Source organism: Vulpes vulpes, chromosome 2, assembly GCF_048418805.1.
Source record: "Vulpes vulpes isolate BD-2025 chromosome 2, VulVul3, whole genome shotgun sequence".
NCBI lineage: Eukaryota > Metazoa > Chordata > Mammalia > Carnivora > Canidae > Vulpes > Vulpes vulpes.
This window is the reverse complement of record NC_132781.1, coordinates 131,247,636-131,272,411: the sequence shown is the minus strand read 5'-3', so window position 1 is coordinate 131,272,411 and position 24,776 is coordinate 131,247,636. Positions and strand designations below refer to the sequence as shown.

Here is a 24,776-nt window from a genome sequence, read left to right as displayed (position 1 = left end):
CAGAGAGCACAGTAAGTGAAACAAGTAGGAATGGAAGTGGGTCTTCTCCCACTCTTATCCCATGCTCCCTGCCCAGCATTCCACGAGAGAACTTCCTAGAAACGAAGGAATTTCATTGGTAGTGTACTTTGCAAACTGTTAGCTGGGATCATTGTCTTGACTTTCCTGTGCTTTTGGTGACTGGATAAGCGTACGCTTTAATAATGTAAGTAATAATGAAAGAATGTTTTTTGACTTCTTTTATCCCCTCCCCGGCTTTGTTGGAATATAAGTGACGTGTGATACTGTACAACATGTTTATCTGATACACTTACAGGTGGCAAAATGATTGCTGCCCTTGTATTAGCTAACATTTACATCATGTGACATTTTTTTTTTTTTGTGGTTGAGAATAGTTAAGATTTATGCTCTTAGCAAATTTCAAGAATGTAATACAGTATCATTAACTATGATTGCTATGGTCTACTTTATATCCCTGTAACTTATTCATGTTACAACTGGAAGTTTATACTCTTTGACCAATATCTTTCCTTTCCCTCCCACCCCTTGGCCCCTGGCAACCAGCATTCTACTATATTTCTATGAGTTCAGCATTGGTGATTTGCACATGTAAGTGGGATCATACAGTATTTGATTTTTCCTGTCTGCCTCATTTGGCTTAGCAGAATGCCCTCAGGTTTCCTCTGTGTTGTCACTACAGGCAAAATTTCCGTCTTTTTTTTTTATGGATGAGTAATATTCCAGTATATATTTATATATCCCATTCTTTATCCATTCATCCACCCAGAATGTGTAGGTTGTTTCTGTGTCTTGGCTTGTATGAGTAATGCTGCTATGAACATGGGAGCACAATTATTTCTTCAACATCCTGCTGTTCTTTCTTTTGGGGGATATCCTCAGACGTGGAACTGCAGGATCATACGGTAGCTTTGTTTTTAACTTTTTGTGGGAACTCCATACTGTTTCTGGAGTTAGCTGTGTGAGCTCACTGTTACCAAATTAGCTGCACCAACTTGGTAAAATGGGTATTCTTGATCGGCACATTCCTCTCACTCGAGTGGTGTTCTCAGAGCCCTGCTTTCATTACCACCAGTTTCTTGTGCTGTGGCAGAGGGGTAGACTCACAAAGCATTGCCCACATTGTTGTGGCCAGACTTTGGTCACACGGCATCACCTGGCTAGGGAGTGCAGTCCTATTTTTGTCTACAAAAAAATAGAAAGCTGGTTAGGTGATCAGCCAACTGATTTCTACCATACTTTTTTTCTTTTTTTTTCTTGTTTCCATTTTATTCCTTTTCTTCCCTTCCCTCTGTTTGCTTTCCTTTCTATTGTCTAATATGTTCACATAGAATCTAGCCCTTGTAGCCACTAACCAAAAGTTAAATTTAAAAAATATAATCTTTACCATCTAGAAGAAATTAGGAATATGACTAGTTTTAGATTCTTAATCTCTTATGTTCATGATTAAAACATAGTTTTATGAAAATTATGATTATAAAGATTATTGTTGACTTAATTAATGATTTAATTTTATAGTGAAAAAAGGGGCAATGGATGTTTTTCTTACACACCTAAAGCATCTTCTTCTGGGTCAAGTATTTGAATCCCTTACTTTGTAGTTTTAGAAAAGAGTGGGAAGAAGATGAAAAACTGACAACAAGGAGAAAGAGAAAATGCCCGATCAAAACTTTTCCATTCTTTCTAGTTCCTTGAGTATTTTATAAGTTGTACAGTAAATGTTAACTTGTTATTGAGCAAAAGGACTGTGAAGAGAGTGCATAGCTTTTGGAGACCATTTGTTACATGGAGTTGAGCAAATGGTGGAACTAATACAGGCTTGGTTTGTAGAACTCTTTGTTTTCTAGAGGCTAAATGATTTCTCTCTACTCTGGAACTTCCAGAAATTAGCAAAAATATTTATGGCACAAATAAAAAACACAGATGCCCATTTAGTAACCAGAAATATTTTTCAGGTCATTGCTATTGAAAAAACCTTTCCATAAACTTTGAATTTTCTTTTAATAGAACATCATAAGCTGAATTTAGTCCTTTACTCTGGATATATTAGGGTCAAATATTTTTGTTGGGTGATAAGCCTGTAGTAACCTCAGTTATTTTAACAATCAAATGACTTTCCTTCCATATAAAACAAATTTACAGTTTAGCTATTTTAGAAATAAAGATGACAAATAAAAACCTGTTTTAATCTTCACATCTTGACCTAAGAAATAGAAGGACTAAATTATTTCAGATCTTCATATTTATCTGATTGAACTAGGAGTCCTGAAAAAAGAATTTTTCCATAATTCCATTTACTTAATTGTTCTGTCTCATTCCGAAAACAACTTTAAATGCAACATTGAAAAAAAGAACAAAATCTCCTCAATCTAATGTCCAAACACCCTTTTTATTTTGGCGGAAATGAACAAAAAGAATAGACACTTAAGAGTTTTTACTTTGAGGCATTGAAAAACACTGACATATCTCAATCGTTGAATTCTGAAGATCAGTGCTTGGCTTGGCAGCACATATACTAAAACTGAATTCTGAAGATCATACTATATTTGGTAGAGATTTTACATGTATCTTATCATATTCCTGGTCTTTGAAATAAGGCACCCCATATGATTATAAAGTAATGCCTTGGCATAGTGTAGTAATTTAGAAGGAGCTGGTGTCTGGAGCCAGACGGCCTGGGTTCAGATCTTCTCTGGGACACTTTGTAGCTGTGTTACTTGTGTTGATCACCCTGTACCTCAATTTCCTTATCTGAAAAATGGGGGTAGTAATAGCACCTGCCTGGTTGTGTACATTAAGTACATTAATATACATAAAACAATTGGAATGATGCATGACTTGTAAGTGCTTTATAAATGTTTGTCTTCCTTTTATTATTATCGGGGGGAATTGATTGTTTCATGAAATAAATATTCTAGATAACTGTTTATCCAGTTTTTAAACTTCTAATAGCCAATTTTGATGGGTCTTTCTAAATGGATACCATATGTCTCTGTGTTTCTTTGGTCTTAAAGTGATTAAGTGGAATTTTTTCCTTTGGCGATTCAGAGTCATCATTAGGATTCAGAATCATCATGATGACCATCAGAAATGGTACTTTGCCATAAGTAAGGGATACTGAGTCAAAGGATGTTGAAATGATTAAAATGATATTAAGGGTTTTAGGGAAAGTGTTTTGCCCCTAACCTAGCTAGTCTAGGCTGTTCTGCTGTTTCATTCCTCTCTTTCTGTTCCAGAGGCTTTTGGACTTCCCTCTATTAATTAGCCTTTGCTAGCACCACTGGTTTGAAATTTCTAGTTCTCTTTTGCTATAGATTATAAGCAAAAAATAGCCCGGTTTTTAAAAATTGTGTATGAGATGAGAGATGGGCTTTCACTTAGGGTGTTAGTTCTACCTGGAGAGTAAATAAGGACATGAGCTCATTTTTTTCCTTTTGGTTATGTTTTAGAGCAGCGATTGGTAAAGTACTGCCTGTGGGCCATATTAGATTTTTTTAAATAAAGTTTTATTGGAGCACAGCCACACTCTAGTTTATATATTGTCTTCTGCTTTTGCACCACAGGGGTAGAGTTTGGTAGTTGCCACGGTGACTCTATGGCCTCTGAAGGCTCAACTATTCACTACCTGACCTTTTACAGAAAAAGGGTTGCTAAATCCTGTTCTAGAGCATTAAAGTTTTGGGGAGAGTATAAAATAAATGAGATGTTACTATGCTGTCTCTGTTAACCTGCATATTCAATTACCTGTAATACTGTCTCTCCTAAATATATTCTGGATAAACAAGAATGAACTGCAGTAGCCTATGTTGGATAAAAAAGAAACAACCCACAATAGCACATTTAGAGCATTAACAGGAGGTGAAAGTGTGATCACCAGGCAAAGTTGTATGGGAATCTTCACTTTGTTCTTTATTTTTCTCCTGTTGTCAGTAAATAATGTGATGTAAAATTATGTAGCTTTCTGTTGTGGTCTATAGAATATTGTTGAAATGTTTCCAGGTAGTGGCTGCTTTTCTTGCACAATTGTCCGGGAAAATATAAATGCCTCGTTGTCTTGTCTCCCACCTGTACTTATCTTTCCTTTACTCTTTATCTTACACACATAGCTCTGATCTTTATCTTTTCTGTAAGAAAATGTTTTGAATTTTCCTGCTTTGTATTATTCCAGATCATACTGCAGAGGAAAGGACTCTGAGCTTGGGTTTGAATTCTAATTTAGTCACTTTACAGAAGAGAAACCTCAGGAAATCACATTGCCGCCTCCAGTCTCAGTTTCCTTGCCTGTGAAAGGGAGATAAGAATCCATGCTCTGCTTACCACTTGCTATAGGCTGAATGTTTGGATCCTCCCCAAATCCATATGTTAAAATCCTGATGACCAATATGGTAGTATTAAGATTTGGGGCTTTTGCAGTAATTAGCTCATGAAACAGAGCCCTAACAGAGTATGAATGGAGCTAATGCCCTCACAGAAGATACCCTAAAGAGCTCTCCAGATCCTGCTACCATTTGAGGATACAAAGAAAAGTCTGCATCCTGGAAGAAGGCCCTTGCCTGACCATTCTAGCATCCTGATCTCAGACTTCCAGCCTCCAGAACTGTGAGCAATACATTTCTGTTGTGTTTAAGCCTCTTAGTCTATGGTATTTTATCTATGGTATTTTGGAACAAACTAAGACACTTCATAGAAGGAGCACATGAGAATAAGCATACAGGAGGACTTAGTACTCTCTCTCTAATAATATTCTCAACGTGACCATTTTTTTTCTCATACAAAGATGTATATTTTTATGGAACAGAGCGTAAAATGTATTCAGCATGAACTAAAACTTTGCCTGGGCTGGGTATGAGGCTGTAAGTGAGAAGGAGGTTGGGTGAGAAAACCATTTCAAAGAGCGGGTGTGTTCTTTGGGTGTCTGCTTTGTTATTCACTTCTGTAATGTGACAGCTGATGCTTTAGTGCATTTCCCTCCTGGGAAATATGCTGGGAAGACAGGAAGACAAATAACCTTGAAAGGGGAAAAAGGTAGCGCTTATGTCGGTACAAAAGTCTGATAGAAACACATTATCATTAGTGTATTCTAGCTATTGTTCTTTAAGTGACTTCGGTACATGGACAGGAACGTGGTTAATTTTTTTAAAGATAAAAGAAGGAATAGTTTCCTTTAATGAAAGCAGGCTCCAGGGCTGTGGAAATCACAAGTCCCCTGTGATGCGGCTGGGGAAGGATTACTGAAGGATGAAGTGAACATATGTGGTCCCATTTTGTTTTTATTGGAGCCCACAAAGAAGACTGACAGTCTACTGGGCGTGGCATATTTATCCTTGTAAAAGATCACCCACTTTTATAATTTAAGGGGGAAACCAATAGTTCAGCTTTGAATCACAATTAGATTGGACATATTTCCTCGTAATTCTATTGTTTTCAGATGACTTTAAAAACTTTAACCAGAAAATTAAGACTTCTTTTTTTTTCTTAGGTAACTTGTCATTTTAATTCTGTTGACGTGTAGAGAAAGTATTTTAAAATCATGACCTTGAATTTAAATTTAGGGAGACCCCTCTCCCAACCTCCACTTTTAATCTCTTGGGTTTTTTTGGAAGGTAATTATTTAGGTTGTAGCAGTTAGCTATGACTGTGTAATAAAGTACTCCAAAACATAGTGTCTTAAAATTGCAACCATTTATTATTTTCATGGATCCACTGGTTAGCTAGGGGCATTCCGCTTATCTAACCCAGATTCGGATTAATTAGCTTATTAGTGGTTAGTTGGCCATCTCAGATGTCCCTGACTGGGAAAACTCTATCACTCAGCATGCTTCTTGTCTATGCTCTCATCCATCCCACAGACTAGTCTAGGCATGTTCCCAGTGTAGTGACTGGGGTCCAAAAGTAGTCAACCCCCATTGTGCAAGAAGTTAGGATGGCAACACACATGGGCTTTTCAATGCTCTGCGTGTGTTACGTTTAATAATATCCCACTGCCTGGAGCAAGTCATGGTAGGACTCAGGGTCAGAGTGAAGGACAGTTATGGGTCAAATGGTATAGATACATGGAGGCTGTGAATTGGGACCTCAGTTTACAAGATGTCATTTCATCTTTTTTGTTCATTTCTTGTTTTGGCAATTTTATTGTTCATTAGTATTTCTACAGACTAGGCTGAAAAAAAAAAACCCAAATTCACCACTGGTTTCTAAGCCTTAGTAAAGGGAGAGTTTGTCACTAAAGGCTAAAACAGAAATTTTACTTTATTTATTGACTTCCGTACTCCCCCTCCCCCTTTTTAAACTAAATTAAGCACCACGGATTCTTATGTAATGAAATTAGTTCTTTTCCAGTTCTATCCATATTCATCTCTGACCTGGATTCTCCAACTGATTTCTGCATTTTGGGGCTAATTCTCTAGTAGTAGTGTTTGGAGGACTTTGGTGGGTGAGTCTCTGTGTTTTTAGTTTAGCTTTCTCATGTTTTTGCCCTTTTTCCCCCTCTTTCTTAAACTTCAGGCTTGCATTTCTTACTTTGCACTCCTCAAGTCCTAGAGGAACCTCAGATGACCATGTTACAGAGAATACTCATTAATCCACCTGCTGTCATTCACTCATGCCTTCAATCAACAAATATTTGTTGAGTGGCTTCTATGCTAGTTCAGGCATTACTGATAGAGTAGTTGGACAGTGTTTGCAAAATGCAGGCCCTCCTGAAGCTTTTAATCTACTGGGGCTTGGCAGTGAACAAATGCATGAATGCCTCATTTGATGTTTGGTAGTGATAAGTGTTATGGGGAAAATAAAGCAAGGTGAGTACACAGACAGCGATGGAGGAGTGAGTGGATATTGAGGGAAGGCCTCTGAAGTAAGGGAGCGAGCTGTGAGGATCCGGAAAAAATACTGCAAGCAGAGGAGTAGCTGACGCACAGGGTGTCTGGATCATATTCAATGTGGCTGCAGCCACGCTTGCAGTGACAGGAGTGGTAGGGAATGCAGTGTGGAGACAAGCAGAGGCCAGATCACGTCGGTTTTTGCAGACACAGTAGGGTCTTTGCACTTATGCCAAGTGGCGTGGGAATCAATTGGTGAGACCTGATCTGGTTTCAAGGGCAGAAGCTGGGAGACTGACGATAGTGCCGGGCAGAGATGCTGAGGGACCCACCTACGAGAGCAGCAGGGGAGACAGAGAGGATGGCAGACTTTGGAGCTTTCCAAAATGTGTTTCATTTAAATAAACCAGATTTAGATATTGACATCAGCTCTGCAAAGTTGAACATATGGACAAGTGTTTCCCAAAGTAGAGCCAGCACACTTCCAGTGATATCTGAGTTAATTTTAGGTGCTCCATTATATGAATGGACCTTTTAAATTTTAGTAATTACTTATGAACTTTATGTGTAGAGTAGATAAAGAATTTGGATATTAAAAAAAAAGAATTTGGATATAAAATCCATGGTTCTACATCCCATTATTACTTGAAGTGGGAATAAAAGTACGGAGTCTGTTACAAGGTTGAATGCAGAACGTAGCAAAAAACCATGAGGGTTGATTCTGAATGACTAGATTGAGAATATGGTGACAGGATTATTCAGGTTTAGTTCCAAGGGATAAGTGAATGGTGACTCTAGTTTTAGGGTGGTGTGTAATCATAATTACATATTAGTATTTACTGATGAATGTGAAGCTCTCTATGGAGCACCTAATAGGTGATAGTTCCCCCATTCTCACTGCAATCCTATGGGATGTGGATGATGAGATTTTTTTCATATTCCCATTTAACAGATGGGGGAAGTGAAGTCCATAGGGAATAAATAATTTGCTCTAGGAAGTCTGAGTTTTCAGATACTACAAGATTACAAAAATAGTGTCTAGTTCTGTAAATTCTCTGCACACAGGGACTTTGGCACACTAATGTACCGTCAGCATCTAGAGTAGTTTCTGATGTATGTTAGACATCTAATCCATACTTGCTGAATGAGTGAAAGAAAAAATGAAGAATGGGTTTCTTATTTAGTCAGGTCTGACTCAGGAGTCGTGAATGTTCATGTTTCTCCTGATAGGATGAGTTCTAGGAAGTAATCACCTGGCGTTTTATTAGGCCACATTTGGGGACCCCGAGATGACTTACTGTGTCCCCTAAATGCAGGTTTTCCCAAGCTCCTCACTTTGGTCTTACCTTTCCCTCTTGTTCTTCCTTAAGGATGCCATCTTGTTTTCTGGCAGTAACTATGGCCCAACTCCCAGATCTCAGACTTTGGTCCTAAACTCCAGTTGTAGAACATAGAGATCCACTAACAAATTTGGAGTTGCTTTAGGGCACTATGTACAACCTTTGGCAGCTCCCTTCACTTCCCTTGAGCCTCAGTTCCTCTCAGGAGGAGGAAGAGACAGATGGATCTGAGCCTTTATCTGTCTAGACCTGTGTGCACCAGAAGGAAGAGAGGGACAAGATGCAGAGGGAGGGTGACATTGGGTGAAAAATGTCTCAAAAGGCAAATGGAATTCAGTGTTCATTCTTCATGAACATACTTGTTTTGCCTTTTCCCTAGAACTTCCTTTTTTCTTATTTTTTTTCCAATTTAAATTCAATTTGTCAACATATAGGATAACACCCAGTGCTCATCCCACCAAGTGCCCTCCTTAGTGCCCATCACGCAGTCCACCCCATCCCCGCACCCTCCTCCTCTTCTGCAACCCTTTGTTTCCCAGAGTTAGGAGTCTCTCATGGTTTATCTTCCTCCCTAATTTTTCCCCACTCAGTTTCCCCTCATTCCCTTATGGTCCCTTTTACTATTATATTCCAGAGATGAGTGAAACCGTATGATGATTGTCCTTCTCCAATTGACTTATTTCACTCAGCGTAATACCCTGCAGTTTCAACCATGTTGAAGCAAATGGTAGGTATTTGACCTTTTTGATGGTTGAGTAATATCCCATTGTATACATCCCTAGAACTTTCTAAGGAGTTAAATAATACTCTTTCAGGCGAGTTTTCTCAAAAGGCTCGATTTATTTTCTTAAAAAAAAAAAAAATGAAAAGGCAGAGTTCTGAAAGCAGTCCTCCACACACTGAGGCTTCTTGGTGAAGCGCTACCATGCACATGCACTTTCCCTGCTGGCAGCAGCCACATGGGGGATGGCCAGAGCTGGGGAGAGAGAGCATGCTGGGGGAAGGTCCATGTGTCCAGGCAAGGAGCCACAAACCAAACTGACTATAACAAGGGACTCCTGAAAGGGGCAGGAGCTTTGTGCAGGAAGGTTGTTATAGGGGAAGCAAACCTAGCCTGGGGAGTGTTACTGAGTGTGAGAAGGCCTTTGCTCCAGAGGTGGGAGCCATGGGGAGTGGGGACATGCCCAAACAAAAACTTGACTTGCTCCATTCTCACTGCCAGAGCTGCTGTCTTCCACTTGTTCCTTCATATCTGGCTGCCCCAGGTCCCCAATCAACCCCAGCTGCACACATTTTTTGAATTCTGAAACACACAATTTCTGCAGAACTAGGTATGATGGTGGGCAGGGGCTTATAAAGCTGAAAACCACATTATTATCAGCCTCTGCAAAGTCCTAATTTCCTGGGTAAAAGAGAAAGATTTATCATGTAGGGCTGAGGGGTAGTAAGCTATACACAGAGATAAATACCTGCTTTGGGAGGGCAGGGTAAGGTGAACCAGTTCCAGCTGGTGGATCTAGGAAGCCATTTTGAAAGAAAGAGGATTCAAATTCAACTTTGTGGAGGGGCACCTGGAGGCTCAGTTGGTTAAGGCTCTGCCTTCCACTCAGGTCCTGATGGCAGGGTACTAGGAGAGAGGCCCACATCAGGCTCCCTGCTCAGTGGGGAGTCAGCTTGCCCCTCTCCCTCTGCTCCTCACCCCTACTTGTGCTCTCATTCTCTCTCAAATAGATAAAGTCTTAAAAAATTTTTTTTTGACTTCGTGGGAAGGATAGGACTTAGATGTTTGTCTTAGGGAAGAAAGGGGTGCTATAGTCTAGGAAAAACAGATGGCCTCTTCACAGGCCTGGAAGGAGGAGAATGCCAGGGCTGAGGTAGGGTGAGGCCAGGGGCCCTGGAAAACTGAACTACGGGGAGGAGGCAGTTTGTTCCTGTCCTTGGGAAGGCTGATGGAAGATTGGAAGAGAAGTGGGGTTACTTTGCAAGCTAGTCAAGTCCTGTGGACTTTCCTGGTGTGCATGGTGAGCCTTTCACACTTTCATGTGGGGCCTTGGGAAATGGTATGCCAGGAGAGGGTGGTGGGCAGGTCTGCGAGTCCTAGGGGCAGCAAGGAGACTGGTTCATTTTTTTTTTTTAATCCTTTCTTCAGAAACAATTTTTAATGCAGAGAGAAATTGCAAAATAGTCAAAGAACTTCAGAATATCCTTCTAACAGATTTACCAGTTGTTGACATTTTGCCACATTTGCTTTATCATTCTCTCATACTCTACTGTATACGTATTACCAAGAGTTGTTCTTTAAGCCATTTAAGAGTAAGTTGCACACGTCATACCTTAATCACCAAAATATTTTGGTGTGTATTTCCTAAAAACAATGACTGTCATATATATAACTTCAGTATCATCATTGAAATCAGGAAATTTATATTGATACACAACTGTTACCTGATCTACCACCTTTATTCACATTTCAATATTCACATTTCTAATATTGTCCCAATATTAGAGAGGAAGGGTGGTTTTTGTTTTTGTTTTTGTTTTTTCTTTTTAAAAAATGTAACGTAGGTGGCCTCAAATGAAATAGGCTGGAACTGAAGCTGTGGAAGTGGGAACAGGACTGCTGTTTCAGAGGTGGGTGCAGGAGGACTTGGCAAGAGTGGGCTCTGGGGGTGAGAGAGGAAGGAAAGCTGACGATGAGGTTGCAATTTTTAGGTTGGTGTCGTTAATCGACAAGGAGCTCAGGAAAGAGATTTGAAGTGCAAGGTGATCTTATGTTCTGGGTTTTGATTTAGTCCCGATAATTGGATTTCTGTAGGATGTAAAAGGCAGAAAGGCTGGGTAATGAGAAGCAGGTTTGTACAGCAGTTAAGAGTATAAACTTTGGAGCTGGACTGCCTAGGTTGGAGTCAGGCTTTGACACTAAGTAGCTGTGTGACCTGGGGAAGTTACCTAAGTTGGATATGCCTCAGTTTTTTCATCTGTGAAATGGGGATGACTCACAGAGTCTTTGTAAGGATTAAATGAGTTATTATAAAGTGTTGTGTTACAAGCTGTGTTACAAGCTTGCCTGGCACATAGTAAGTACTCTTTACGTTTGTTGAATCAATGTAAATGAACTGGATTTTCCACATTTATGTCACTGAATCTTCACTAGCAAATCCATGAAGTAAGTACTAAAATTATTATTAAAATTATTACTGGGACTCATGCTATGACATTTACCTAAGGCCCAAAAGTTGTTGGTATAGAAAACTCACCCTGTTCTACATATCAGACTATCTTCAGGCTCTCTGTATGAGAATACACAAGAGGCAGTTGGAATGGGCTAGTGACTCAGTATTAGGATACAGCTGGGCTGAATGTTTGAGTTGAAAGTCCTCTCACATATGTGATTGCTGGGGACGTGGGATGCATGCCGTTGCTAAGTGAGAATCTGCAGAAGAAAGGACTAAAAGTTGGAGCTGCTGAGTGGGACTGGGTAGAAGCAGCCACAGGTAGGAGACTCAGCAGGAGGGTGCGGTATGATGGAAAGGAAGAGATAAGTAGGGTGAAGGAGGACTCACCCTTTGTTTGGGAGTCCAAGAGCAGAGACCTGGGTGGTCATGACTGGGTCCTCTGTGGCCTTTAGTGAGAATTGTTGCGTTGGTTTGGGGAAGGCAGAAGCCTGGTTTCAGGGGCTCTAGAAGAAATAGGAAGAGGAAATGGATTCTAGGAAACTTCAAGATTCTTTCAAGTAGTTTGGCAATACAAGGAAGGAGAATTTTGGGAGAAGCAGCATCAAGAAATGATCTCTTGCCAACAGAGGCAATTGTCATTGTCATGTAGGAAGGGAAGGCAAAGGGGGAAAAATGCAGGAAATTATGGCGAGGGTGGAGGGAGCCAGAAGCCAGGGGTGGGGTGAGGAGCATAGCTGCAGGGATGCTGCTTTAAGCTTGGAGGGCAGAAAAAGACTATGTGTGATGACCTGTGACATGTAATATGGATTTGAAGAAGTTGAAGCAATTTCACTTAAGATCTTTGTGCAGTGGGCACTGAAGCTCTTTGTTGGAAGTCAGAAATGTATCTGAGAATATGAAAGGATTGGAGAAAGGATGAACATGAGAGGTAAAAAAGAAGATTATTTTGTGATAGCCAGGACTTTGAAGTGAGTGGTGTGGTTCTTTGGGGTATTGTTCTAGAACTTTCTCTATGATGCTCTGAAATTGACTAAGAATAAATGGATTGGATCAGTCCCAGCAACAATTTGATTGAAAGAGTACTAGGGAATTGCAGAGATCAGAGAGACCTTGATTAGAAGTGGTTGGCTGTAGTCTGTGAAGGCAGAGGATCCTGAAACGGGTAGGTTAATGCTTCCCCAGTTTTTTTCTATGAAATATGTATACTGACAGAGTCTAAGAAAGCTTGTCTCTAAGGCTTTGCGGCCTAGTGCAATGTAGCCCATCTGAAGTTTGAAAATTGTAAAGTCTTGGTTTTATGCTTAAAAATAAAATAAAGTTTCCATTATGGATCTGTAGTTTTAAATATTAAACTATTTGACTCAAATAAACAGCTAAACTAGAGAGAACCACGAGGAGCATAAATTCCACAGGAGGTAGAGAGTTAGGAGATGTGGAAAAGTTTGAGGTGGTGGCTAGAGAGGGGGATGTCACAATGTCAGCTCCTGAAGATAAGACAAGTGATAAGGGGCCTACTGTAAGATCAAGCCTTCGAGCGATTGAGGTGAAGAGTCAGAGCCTGCCTTGGATGACCTGAGTCTTGGGAAGTTGCTTCTGACTTAGAACCTGGGTGTAAAATTTCTGTATTGTGTGCACAGAAGAAAAATTAATGTTTAAAAAGAAGCTTTTGTAGGATGCTTGGGTGGCTCCGTTGGATAAGTATCTGCCTTTGGCTTAGGTCATGATCCCAGAGTTCTGGGGCCATGTGTTGGGCTTCCTGCTCAGTGGGGAGTCTACTTCTCTTTCTATGCATCCTTTGCTCATGGGCGCTCTCGCTCAAATAAGTAAATAAAATCTTTCTTCTTCTTCTTTTTTTTTTTTTTTTAAGAAAAAGAAGCTTTTGTAAAATGCAAAACTCAACATTTATTTTTAAGCATGGTCTTGAAGTCAGAGGGAGATGAATAGAGCCAATTTAAATCGCCTCCGGGAACATTTGGTTTCTGCCTCTTACCTTATGGCCTCCATTAAAAGTGGAAACAAGAACTCTACAATTGAAAAGTCAGTTGTGACATGGAGTCATTTTTAAATGAATGTATTTTTCAATTCATTGATAGGAGACATCCTTATTTATTTTTGAGGGTCTCTGTCTTAAACCTCAAGCAGATAATTTGTGGAATCAGTGGCTATTTCAGGAGAGTAAGGAAGCTGTCATTTGTGCCCATCTCGTTCCTATGTTTCAGAATAAAGTTGTAGGTAAACACTTCCACTCAACTAGCTGGGGGCAGGGAATGATGACTTTGGCAGTGGCAGAGCAGATAATAAAGACAAAGAAGTGATGAGATGAGAAGTCTCAGGTTAGCCATTTGTTCCTAGAGTTTTGAAATAATTAATTATAATGTCTGATATTGATAGTAAATAGATAAATAACTTCTAAATACCATTGGTAAATAACCATAATAAATACCATTGGTAAATGACTTCTATATTTTTCACCTCCTTTTTTAAGCTTGAAAAGCATACAAGTAATGAATGTTCATAGTAGAACAGAGCTAAGTGATGTAACAGAAATCTTGGATCATCCCAAATGGACCAATGGGAATGTCTGTCTCAGTGTAGGTCTTTTCAAACTTTATTTTAAGCTATTTCATGGCAAATTTATGTTTACACAAATTTATTATACATAGCTTTTGTCTTACAATTTATGGAAGTCACGATTTATGGAGAGTGAGCATTTAGTTTCACTTTTAAATGGCCTTAGGAAACTTATCTGAAGCTCAGTTAAAAGAACAATAAAGCAAGAGAAATGAGACGTAAGTTAATCAAATATATCAAAGAGTGTTTCTTCAGCTTAGTATGCATTTGGGAAGTGGGTTCATTTTCCACCTCTGGGGTTTGGTTTTTTCATTTTTAGCTTTACCCTCCAAAGTGTGTCAGTGTGATGAGTGGCAACTGAGATCCTATGCTTTACCTTGACTTGCTCCCTCACTTTGTGTTGAGATTTTTGGCTGTTAGGATCAGAGGGCTCTCTTGTAAAGTCCATCCCTGAGATCTGTGGGACATCCCTGGAGACAGGCAGCCGAGCTCCCAGGAGAAGAGGCATTCCGCGCAGGGATTATGGTGACAACCTGGGTAGCACCAAATTGTGCCAAGAGGTATAGCTCTTGGCACCGCCTCCACTCTGCACAACTGCCCAGTCTTTGGGCACACCTGTGATGGTAACAGTGGGACTGACGACTAAGTTCTGTGCTCATCTCTTCCACTGATGAGAAAGACTTTCCATCTGACAGCGTTTCTCTAATTTTACTCATAAATTTAGGCTTATTTCTGAGTGCATGGGGCTATGTGTAAAACACACAATTTAAGTCGGTTGACTATTCATTTCTTTCCCTCAATTCTGAATGAATCAAAGATGAAGCTAGCAGCATGCTTATCCTTTGAAAACATTTGATTCTTTCTTTCTTTTTTTTTAAACGTTTGATTCTTTTTCACAAATAAAAAAAAAGTACATGGTTTCCTGGAGATAGTGATGTGTTCTCCTGGAAGGGTTGGGCCTCCCTGTTCACGGAGAATCATTAGTTTAACAAAAGCCCCAAGATAAGATAATGGGTGTGGGTGGGGGGAGGAAGAGGGAGAGAAAGGAAAGAAAGAGGTCAAAATTGAATTCACCAGAACCATTTTATCATTGGAATAGGAATTAAAGACTCTCTCAGTAAAAAAGTTCTCATGAACTTGCTGCATATGGTACTTTTATTTGTGAATAAAGCTCAAATAGGGCACACACACGGAAATCATCCAGAATGTGCTAGAACTGGCAGTCCGTTGGAGCTTGCCCATGGCAGGAAAGGACAGCCATTGGTTGTGTTGCCTCACCCCAGGGTGTGGGGCCTGGCACCTTCAGTTCCTTCTGGAAAGACCCCAGCGTAGGAGCAGACCACGGGGAAAAGTGGAGCACGAGGGTGTGGCTACCTCCTGGTGGGACAGCCTGCCAGGTCGGCCTGCAAGACTCTAGCTGACCTTCTCTAGAGCTTATAATGTGAAGTGCTCAGAGTCATCTGGGTTGTTTTCTAAGGGTAGAAACGTCCTGGCTTCACCCCAGACCTGCTGATTCAGTCTCCGTGGGATGCTACTTGGGAATCTGTATGCTAGAGGAGCTCCCAGGGTAACTGTAATGTGTGGTCATGTTTGAGAACTGCTAGTGGCAGGAATGGCAGGCAGTAGGACAGATTGACGGGAAGCACTGTGGGAAGAAAGTGTGTGTATGTTTTGTGTAACAGCTGCGAGATGAAATCAGGCTCCTGGAATTCGCCAAAAATCGGCGGGGGGGGGGGGGGGGGGGGGGGACACTTTAGCCAGGTGCCAAGGATGTGGCCTTAGGCCTTACCAGAAACTCCCTCCTCTAGGGTGTGAGCTTCTGGAAAACACTTAGTGGTCCTAATTAAATCCTGCATTCCCAGTCCCTGTGCATGCTTGCATCCAGAAAGGGCCATCACAGTGTTTTCTTTTAAACTTCTGTTTACTATTTGGCTCTGATCTTCTACCTCATTCAGGAACCCTGGTATCCATAAGATTTGGTATGTTTGTAGATTTCCAAAGTTCTCTGGTTTCTTAGGTTTCCCTTTTATTTTCTATGCCTTTTATTAGGATGCCAACCTACAGATTTAACAAACTGAGTAACATTGCCAATAAACAACAGAAGCTGGAAGTCCATATGATGCTTTCTGTTATATACCCAAAATCTGTTGTATATGACAAGAACCAAGTTTTATTTACTTCTTGGGTGCACCAAGCATAAACACTCTCTCAAGAGTAGAAAAGAACCTGATGGGAAAGGAAAATGCTGGATGCCAATGGATGGCAATTATTTATGGAACTCTGGGCTCAAAGTTGATGGGGAGGGGGTCATTATAAGGGAAGCCACTGCCTGTAGTTGGGTGCATTTACAATGACTTTGTATCCCAGTTTGCGAGAGAGTGTTGGCTTTGCCTCTTGAGCTGGTATCCCATTTCATACTCATTGGTGTCTGGGTCACCATGAGCATAGGAAAGAGAAGGAAAGTGTTTTCTGGCATCACTGAACAACACTCCTCTTACTTTGTAATTTATCTCGTTCCAGGCCACCTGTAACATTTGTGAGCCTAGAACAGAAAGTTCTTCTGACCCACAACTTATCCCTGCTCTTTCTGCCCTTTCTCCACTGTGCAACTGAATGAGTCTTGTAGGAACACATGTAGACAATCCAGTCTGCTCATTCAAGCTTTATCTACACCTGCAGTCCAACAACTGCCCATGGTCACATCTCAGGCCTGGGAGTGCACACACTGGCCACGAAGCAGTCTGCACTTAGAAGGATAAAGACCCATATGGTACCTGGAAACTGGCTTTAGTCCATTCAAAGCAAGGGATCCCAGGGTTCTGGGTATCTGGAGAATGGTCTAGGAGGTGGGTATGTTCCTCAGCTTTGTGGGTTCCTAGCACCATCATGATGCATGGCTAGAAGGGGGCAGGAGAAGAATGCTCTAACACACCAGCCTCAGGTTAGGGTACATGCCTCTGCTTTTCAGAGACTCTGCTTCCAGTGCATCCTCAAACATCCCTGGAAAGGTGGCTGACCATGTAATTCTGAAGTGTTTTGTATAAGAATATTTCTGATGTGAATTCCATTTGATCACTTCAGGTCCAGGGATATCCTTCATCTGACCTGATAGAAATCCCTTGTCCTACCCTTAAATGCTGTAGGTTTATGATAACTCCATTTTTCAGGTTGAAACAAAAACTTAAGCTATAAAGTTTTATGTTTCCAAAGTCAATCAAAGGGAAGCCACCTCTCTGCAGCATGTTTCATCAATGGAAATTTGGTGAATGTTTACCAAATGTGTGGGTGTGAAGATAGAAAAACCATTGGCTCGGCCATTCCCACTGTGGCTTAGTTTATCTGAGGATCGGTCAAATGGAAAGACATTCCTCACTGGTGATTCCAAAATCAAGCCTTTTCCAACTCTCAGATACTTCAGTTTCTATTGGTAGAACTTCTTGAGTAATTATTAAAGTCAGAGAACACTTCTCTTTTTCTTTCTTATCTCCTTAGGATGGAACTAGTTCACAGGGCAACAAGGTATTTTCCAGGGCTGGAAGCACTTGCCTTTTTTATAAATTACTGGAAGCCCTGTAGACAGGGTAATGGTGTATAGCTCAGAGATTGAGCTCCCATGGCCAACACATGGAGAAGATGAATGTTGGAAGAGAGGAGTTGAAAATCACGTTGCTTTCTACCCTTTTCTTCAGTGTTTTGAGGGTACCTATTCCCTCTCTAAAGTAATAAAGACAAGGGAAAATAGAGGCCCCTAAGGATCTATGGAACTAATTTTATGTAATCAATAATTTTTGCAAATAGTGGAACCGAAAATGTGTTTTTAAACTCCTGCTCTATGCTGGTATTTACATTAATTAGCTTGCCTGGGGTCCAAACAGCTATGGCTTTTTCATTTTAATAATATTTCCAATTTAATAATCAGCCTGTGATTTTCCTGGAATTAATAGTGTAAAGTTATGCTTCAAATAACTGTGTTATTGCCCATTTGTAACCAATAGAACTTGTACCATGTCACACGGCTTTGGGTAATTAGTTGTTCAGTAGAAAGATCCTCTTTGTATTCCAGCTTTAAAGAAGCTAGTCTGCCTTTATTTGGTTATAACTAGGGACTCAGCTGAGCAGGAATTATTATTCAGATATTTGCTTGTTACATTTTTGTATCCAGTGGTGGTAGAATGAGGAGGGGCACCTCTAGATTGCAGAACAAACATCAGATGGGCCCTGGTGTGCAGTGTGCATGCTTACTCATTATCATTGTGAGTTGTTCATTACCACTTTTCTTCTTTGATTATTGAAAACTTCCATTATTAATAATTTGATTTAGCTTTACCAACTCCAGTCTCTCATGGCATCCTGAACACCAGGCTTGATAAAGTCCAGATATATTTTAATTCTCTTTTGTCAAACCCAAGAGAGAATTTCTTGGAGACTGTGCTGATTAATGTGTCTTAACAAAACAGCAACTGTGGGAATTTTGATGTATAATGAAGCCCAGAGAGGGACGGGCTTCATTCCAAAATGTTGCAAATAGATATAATTTTAACAAGCAAACATGACATACATTCTTAACTATTTTCCTAAAGGGAAAATACTAGAAGAGAGGTAATTTGAACATAGAAACTGTCCAATAGTGACAGGATGGCTCATAGCTCTAGTGGTTCTCACAGATGTTTAGTAAAGAGTGTGACAGATATTAGGTGCTCAACAAAGTGTTAACTGAATAAGTAAATGGATCTGATCTTGTTCTGAGAAACTCCACAGTAGAGAACACTTGGCATGAATACTCACATTAACCAAATATATTGAGCACTGCTCTGTTGTATGCTCTCCTACAAATGCTATTTGATTTGTTCTAGGCTGAAGCAATTCCTCATTTTATAGATGACATTGAAGCTCAAGGGAAGTGTTCAACAACTTTCTCATGGCGGTTAAGCATCAGAAGCGGAATTGAGATGTGTGTTCTCTGACTCCAAGTCTAGAGTTCTAGGATTTCAGGATGACATGCTTTCTTGAAGTCATAGGTCAGAGCAATGTAAACAAGAAACTAGAAAAACGAAGGTCACCCTTAGTAAAATCACTAGTCACCCTCACGTAGAAAAGGATAAAGCTATCTATTGAGTATATTGATATGTTAATAAAACTAAGAGTTAAAGATTGTAGAGACAACATCCAAACATCCTTCAAGAGGGGCAGCCCAGGTGGCTCAGCAGTTTAACGCTGCCTTCAGCCCAGGGCATGATCCTGGAGACCTGGGATCAAGTCCCAAGTTGGGCTCCCTGCATGGAGCCTGCTTCTCCCTCTGCTTCTCCCTCTGCCTGTGTCTCTCTCTCACTCTCCCTCTCTCTCTGACTCTCTCTGTCTGTCATCGTAAATAAAAAAAAACTTTAAAACAAACAAACAAAAAAACAAACAGCCTTCAAAAAGGCCTAAGCCTGGGGACAGGAACAATGAGAGAGCAGAGAAGGAAGGAAATATGTCTAAATTCTTCCAAGCTCGCTCTCTTGTTCTTCAAGTCAAGTCTTCTATCTCTAAATCAAAATTTCAAGGAAAGCTTGTGGCAGACAAGACTTTGGGAAGAGTATTAGAAACCAAGAGGAAAAAGTCCTTCTAACTCATCCATTTGCATCCTCCTGTTACTCTTGAAAGGTTGTTAAAGCTTAATTAATTAATTAATTCGAGGCACAGAGAGAGAGACAGAGGCAGAGACACAGGCAGAGGGAGAAGCAGGCTCCATTCAGGGAGCCCGATGTGGGACTCGATCCCAGGTATCCAGGATTACGCCCTGGGCCGAAGGCGGCACCAAACCGCTGGGCCATTGGGACTGCCCTTGTTAAAGCTTTTCAAATTCCAAATAGATTTTGTCTCTTCAACTGCACTACAACCCTGTATATAAATATAAATATGTATATATTTATATTTTATATATATATTATTTATTTTATTTTTTTTCTCTTCTCTCTTCTTTGTACTCTGTCCATACACAGAGGCCTCTCAGCAGGACAGACAGTGCCTGTATGGTATACTCCAGGTGCTCCAAGGAACTTTGTGTGTCCCTATTGGCCTGATTCCATTTTTGCAATACGCATACTGTTGGAGTTATTCCTCCATATTAAGGAATGATGAGTTCAAGGCCTTCTTTACTGTGTAAATTAATTTGGATGTTCAGTTGACAATACTCACTAGTCTGTTGGTACATGCTATGCAGTTTATTCTCTTAGAGGGCCATCTCCAGATCAAACCCTGACAAGATGAGAACTATTTGATGGTAAAAAGGGGAGCTAGAGGTATAGAACACTTTCTTGTAGAAGCGGATCTTCTTGTGTTCCTATGGATAACAACACAGATCTGGTTGAGGTGTTACAAGAAGACAGAAAGAAAAGATTCATTATTAAATTTGGCTTTTTGAGTTCAGTTAGCCTTGGCCCATGATGATTTATAGATGGGAAGTAAGGAGGGAGAAATTGAGACAAAAACTTTGTTCTCTGCTTGGTCGCTGTACAAGAGCTCACAAAGCTCTCTGTGGGAACTTAGTGTTAGCTTATTCTGTGTGTGTGTGTGTGTGTGTGTGTGTTATCTTATTCTTAAGCAGTGCCCATCTTGTGTCCATGATTTTCTTGCTGAAGGAAATGCATCCTCTCATGCTGACTGTGGACTCTGTGGTATTAAAACCAAAATAATTTGGCCACCTGAGCTGAAGTCATTTTAGTGCTTCGGCTCTTATTTTCACTACATAACCCAACAAATATTATCCAGTCTGCTGCTTAAAATATAAGGTATAGCTACTAATTAGATTTTCTGGTTAACCCAGATAAAGGCAGGAATATTCTATCAACAGTAATAACACCATTGGACCTGAGGCAAGAATCCTTTGCTTTAAAGAGCCAAAGGGACATTGTCCATGCAAAACACTCTCACCTCCACTTCTGAACTGCTCAAGATGTTATAATCCCTTGCCTAAGTGATCCCCAAATTACTTCCAGAACTTCTGTGGGCCTCTTTTGGGGTCAAATCTCCTAAGGGTGAGTTAAACCCTCTATGAGCTGTCCTAGAACTAAAGAGTGTGGAGCTGTATGCGAACCTTGGAAGTGCCGGCTGGAGGGTCCTCTTGAAAGGCTCCTCTTACTATAGAACACAATGGAAGCTGGGAAAGAAAAGGAGAGTGGGCTACTGGCTGGGTGCCTTTGGCTCCCTCAATTTTATATATGGGATCATATTTCAAACTCTCTATTGGGAAGCCATTTTAAATGGGTTAAATGAGTTGGCTGTGAAGCACACTTCTTGGAGTAGTTGGGCTTTAATTGATTGCTGAGGTCTCTGCCTGGTTCCCTGGTCTGAACATGGGGCAACAGTGGTTATTACTCTGTGGATAGTAGTGACCTAAGAAATAGGGATGCCTGTTCTCCAGAGACATTTCTAGGGAGTTGCTGCTGCTGCTGCTGCTGGTGATCACTTACTTCATCAACAATGGAATCTTTCATTATCTGTAAATTTGTCCCTTTCCTTGAATGCTACACTAGAGCACACTGTGTATGTGTTCTAGTAGATTTAGGATCCTTGTTGTTGAGTTCTGATTATCTAATTAAAAAAAAAAAAAAGGATTATTTATTTATTTAGTTGAGAGAGGGAGAGAGCTAGAGCACATATGGTGAGGGAGGGGCAAAGGGAGAGGGGAAAACCCAAGCCAACTCCGTGCTGAGCAGGGCTCCATCTCATGACTCTGAGATGATGACCTGAGCCAAAACCGGGAGTTGGCTGCCCAGTGGACCACACCACCCAGGCACTCCTGATTACTTAACTTTTTAACTGGAGTTTGTACTTATAGCTCGTTCAGAGTCTTAAGCAATTTTACATGGGCATATTTTATCCTTTTGTCCTCTGTCAATGAAATGTATGGTCTCTGAGCTCAGGAAGATGATTTACATGTTACTTTGAAATAGGGCCTTTCTTTCTCTGTTTCCTGCCCCCTTCTCTGTTTCTAAGATATATTTATGCTGAATACCTCCCAGGGCCTGTGCTAGAATTCTCTTGTACTTATTTTTTTTTATGATACTGTATGATTGTTTAAAGTATCATCATTTAGTGTTTAGTAAACCCATAATAGAAAGTAACTGTTTCTTCACAAAGATTTATGGAGATTTGAAGTTACCATTTCATTATCCATATATTTTGCCTCCCCCCCCCCCTTTTTGGAGAGTAACAGATACCTGTAGGTATTTGTTACCATGCAAAAAAAATGCTTGTGGAAATTCTCAAATTTTATGCTCAGTATGTAGGATTACTTTAGACCTTTCCTTTAGTGCTCTTAACTGTATATACTTTTGTTGTGTCTCTTCTTTTTCCTTAAATGCTTAACCCTGCTCCCCACCTGTGTTCCACCATTTCTTTGGGTTTTTATCCTTCTCTCCTCATTCCTCTCTACTCCCCTGCCCTGCTCTGGTTGTATCCACCTGCTTCTCTCTTGCTTATATGTCATCCTCATCATATGCCTTTGACTGGGTTCAAGATCCATCAGGAGAAGGGCTGGCCATCTCTTAATGTAACAGATGGTATCCAAATATGAGGTCCCAAGTCAAAGAGCTAGAAATTCACCTAGTTTCAAGGTTGCAGAATCTCTGAGACTAATCATAATAGCAAGTACCTCCTCGTGTGGTGCATGAGAAGCCCAGTCCAGTGAATTCGATAATGAGCCTGAGGCCAAACAACAATCATGCTTCTTATCTTCTATTTACCACTCCAATCCTTTTTCTAAAAACAGCTTCTGAATTCACCCAAGTAAAAACATAAGCTGCCATAGGCTAATCGATTTATGTAGGTGTTCTCCAGTGACAAGGAAAGAAAAGAAAGTGGAAGCATGAACACTGAAGTATGTAAGAGATGCCCTGGTAGACTGTTCCCTAGAAAATCACTTAAAGATGCTGAGAAATTGCCAGTAACAACTATAGACAAGTAAGTTCAGTTAAGTTCCCACAGAGATGAGTGTACTGGGAGAAAAGTATGTTTCTCATGCAGAAGAGGAAGAGGAGCTACATGTACCTTACTATTGGAAAAAAAAAAAGTATCATAAGAAATTAAGGGAGTTGGTCCTTTCTCTTGATTTTTCTTATTTTGTGGCAAAATGTGAAACAAACCCATTTTAATGCATGAATTAAAATCGGTATACTGTAATTTGCTTGGGTTAATATAAATTTAAAACTCTTCAGTCTAGACCAGCTGTAATCCAATTCCCCAAAGGTCTTCATTTTATCATTATTTACAGCTAACAAGACATTTATGATCTCTTTTTGGTTGTCTCTGGTGGAACATTGTTGGCAGTGCTTTCCTGACTTGAAATTCTCATGTGCATGGAAATCTAGTTAGGAAAATGAGTAAGTAAATAACTTCTCCTAGGAGTATAATCTCTCCTTTGTGACATAAATTAGATATACATTCACATCTATGGAATAATTCCCAGTTTTCCAATTAAATAATCTGATATGCGCAAGCAAACATGCCAATCTCTTTCTAGTCTAGGAGAATTTAGTCAACTTTGTACTTAAGCAAACAAGCTATGCTTTTAAATAGATGTATAGGTTTCTCAAAATTGGCTTATAAAGAGCTTATCTCAGCTGCAGTCAGATGGATAAACAGCTAAGGTAAGAGGCTTCCTACCGTGCATGTTTACAGTGTTAATTGAAAAAATAAAATGCGATTTTTAATCCTAAGGATAATTTGACCAGTGCGTATGTATAACGCTGTGAAGTTCCCTGGCTTCACATTTTAATCTAGGAGTTGCTGGTACATTTCAAACTAGCTTTGTCACAGAGACTGGGCAAAGTTTGATTAGAGAAATTTGAGGTCATTTTATGTTTTCTGGAGTGTAAGTAGTTGAATGAAAAAATAGAAGATGCTCCTTTAAAACCTTTTCTTGGATTTTGTTTCTTCCTTCTTCGGCCATGATGCTTTGTTTTCTCAGATATGTTTAACAATTTGAAATATTTACTGGACTGATTTTTAGAGCAGTGGAAATGTTCCCTGTTTCTCAGTGTTATTGTTGCCTCTGATACGGCATGAGTGTTTGACTTTTTAAAAAGCTTGTTTACAGTGTTCATTATATATTAAACTAACCTGGCATACAACCAGGTCCTCTATTGCACATTTTAAGCTTTTTGAGGGCAGGATCCATATCCTCTTCTTTTCTCCCAAGGGCCTTTCGTTTGGGTAGTGAAATGTATGTGCACGGACTCAATGAATGAAATCGAATGTATGTTACTCTCTGAGAGTGTACACGTATGTGGCTGGCTGCTGGCTAGATAACTGTATACCACCTACACCTGGCCAAGGATTCAGAATGTTTTGTAGATTATGTTGTTGCTTTGAGCAAGAATGAAGTGAAAATGTGGACCTGTGGTCCAGCCTTTTTTTTTTAGTATGATTGAAAAATTCAGTATTATTGATTACCTTGAAAATGAACAGAAAATGAGATGACACTTAGATTAGTTGAAAAGAAGTCTGGTTTTTGTCCTTGGTTTTTTGGACAGGTCACCTTTCAAAGTTTACTCAGGTATGTAACTTCCAAGGGCTGAGTATTCTTGATTATGGAACCTCCAAGTTCTGAGGCTTCTCTTTTTGTTTTTTATTTAACTGTTTGCTATTGTCTTTTTCAAGAGAAGGAGTAAGACAAATGATTATGTTTTTGCTGTTAATGAAACCTTCCTGTGAAACTATTTAGACTTTTTTTTTTGGCGGGGTGGGGGAGGGAGTGAGAAAAACTATTTGGATATATTAGCTGGGCTTTTGAGAGCATTAAGAAGAGTTCTTCATTATTGTCAGTACATAATTAATAACGGCATTTCCCAATTCATTTCATTTTTATGTAG

The 24,776-nt window shown here is 40.1% G+C and overlaps 1 protein-coding gene across 21 annotated transcripts in view; it reads left to right on the top strand.

The window, feature by feature from the left end:
- Positions 1 to 24,776, top strand: part of PDE4D (phosphodiesterase 4D) — a 1,410,178-nt gene that overhangs the window by 87,681 nt on the left and 1,297,721 nt on the right. Inside the window, exon 1 of one of the 21 annotated variants that reach the window (XM_072749988.1) lies at positions 4,187 to 4,617. The exons of the other annotated variants lie outside the window; for them this stretch is intronic. The gene's annotated coding sequence lies outside the window, so the exon portion shown is untranslated. Of the gene's footprint in view, positions 1 to 4,186; positions 4,618 to 24,776 lie in introns of those variants that run through there. 21 annotated transcript variants of the gene reach the window in all.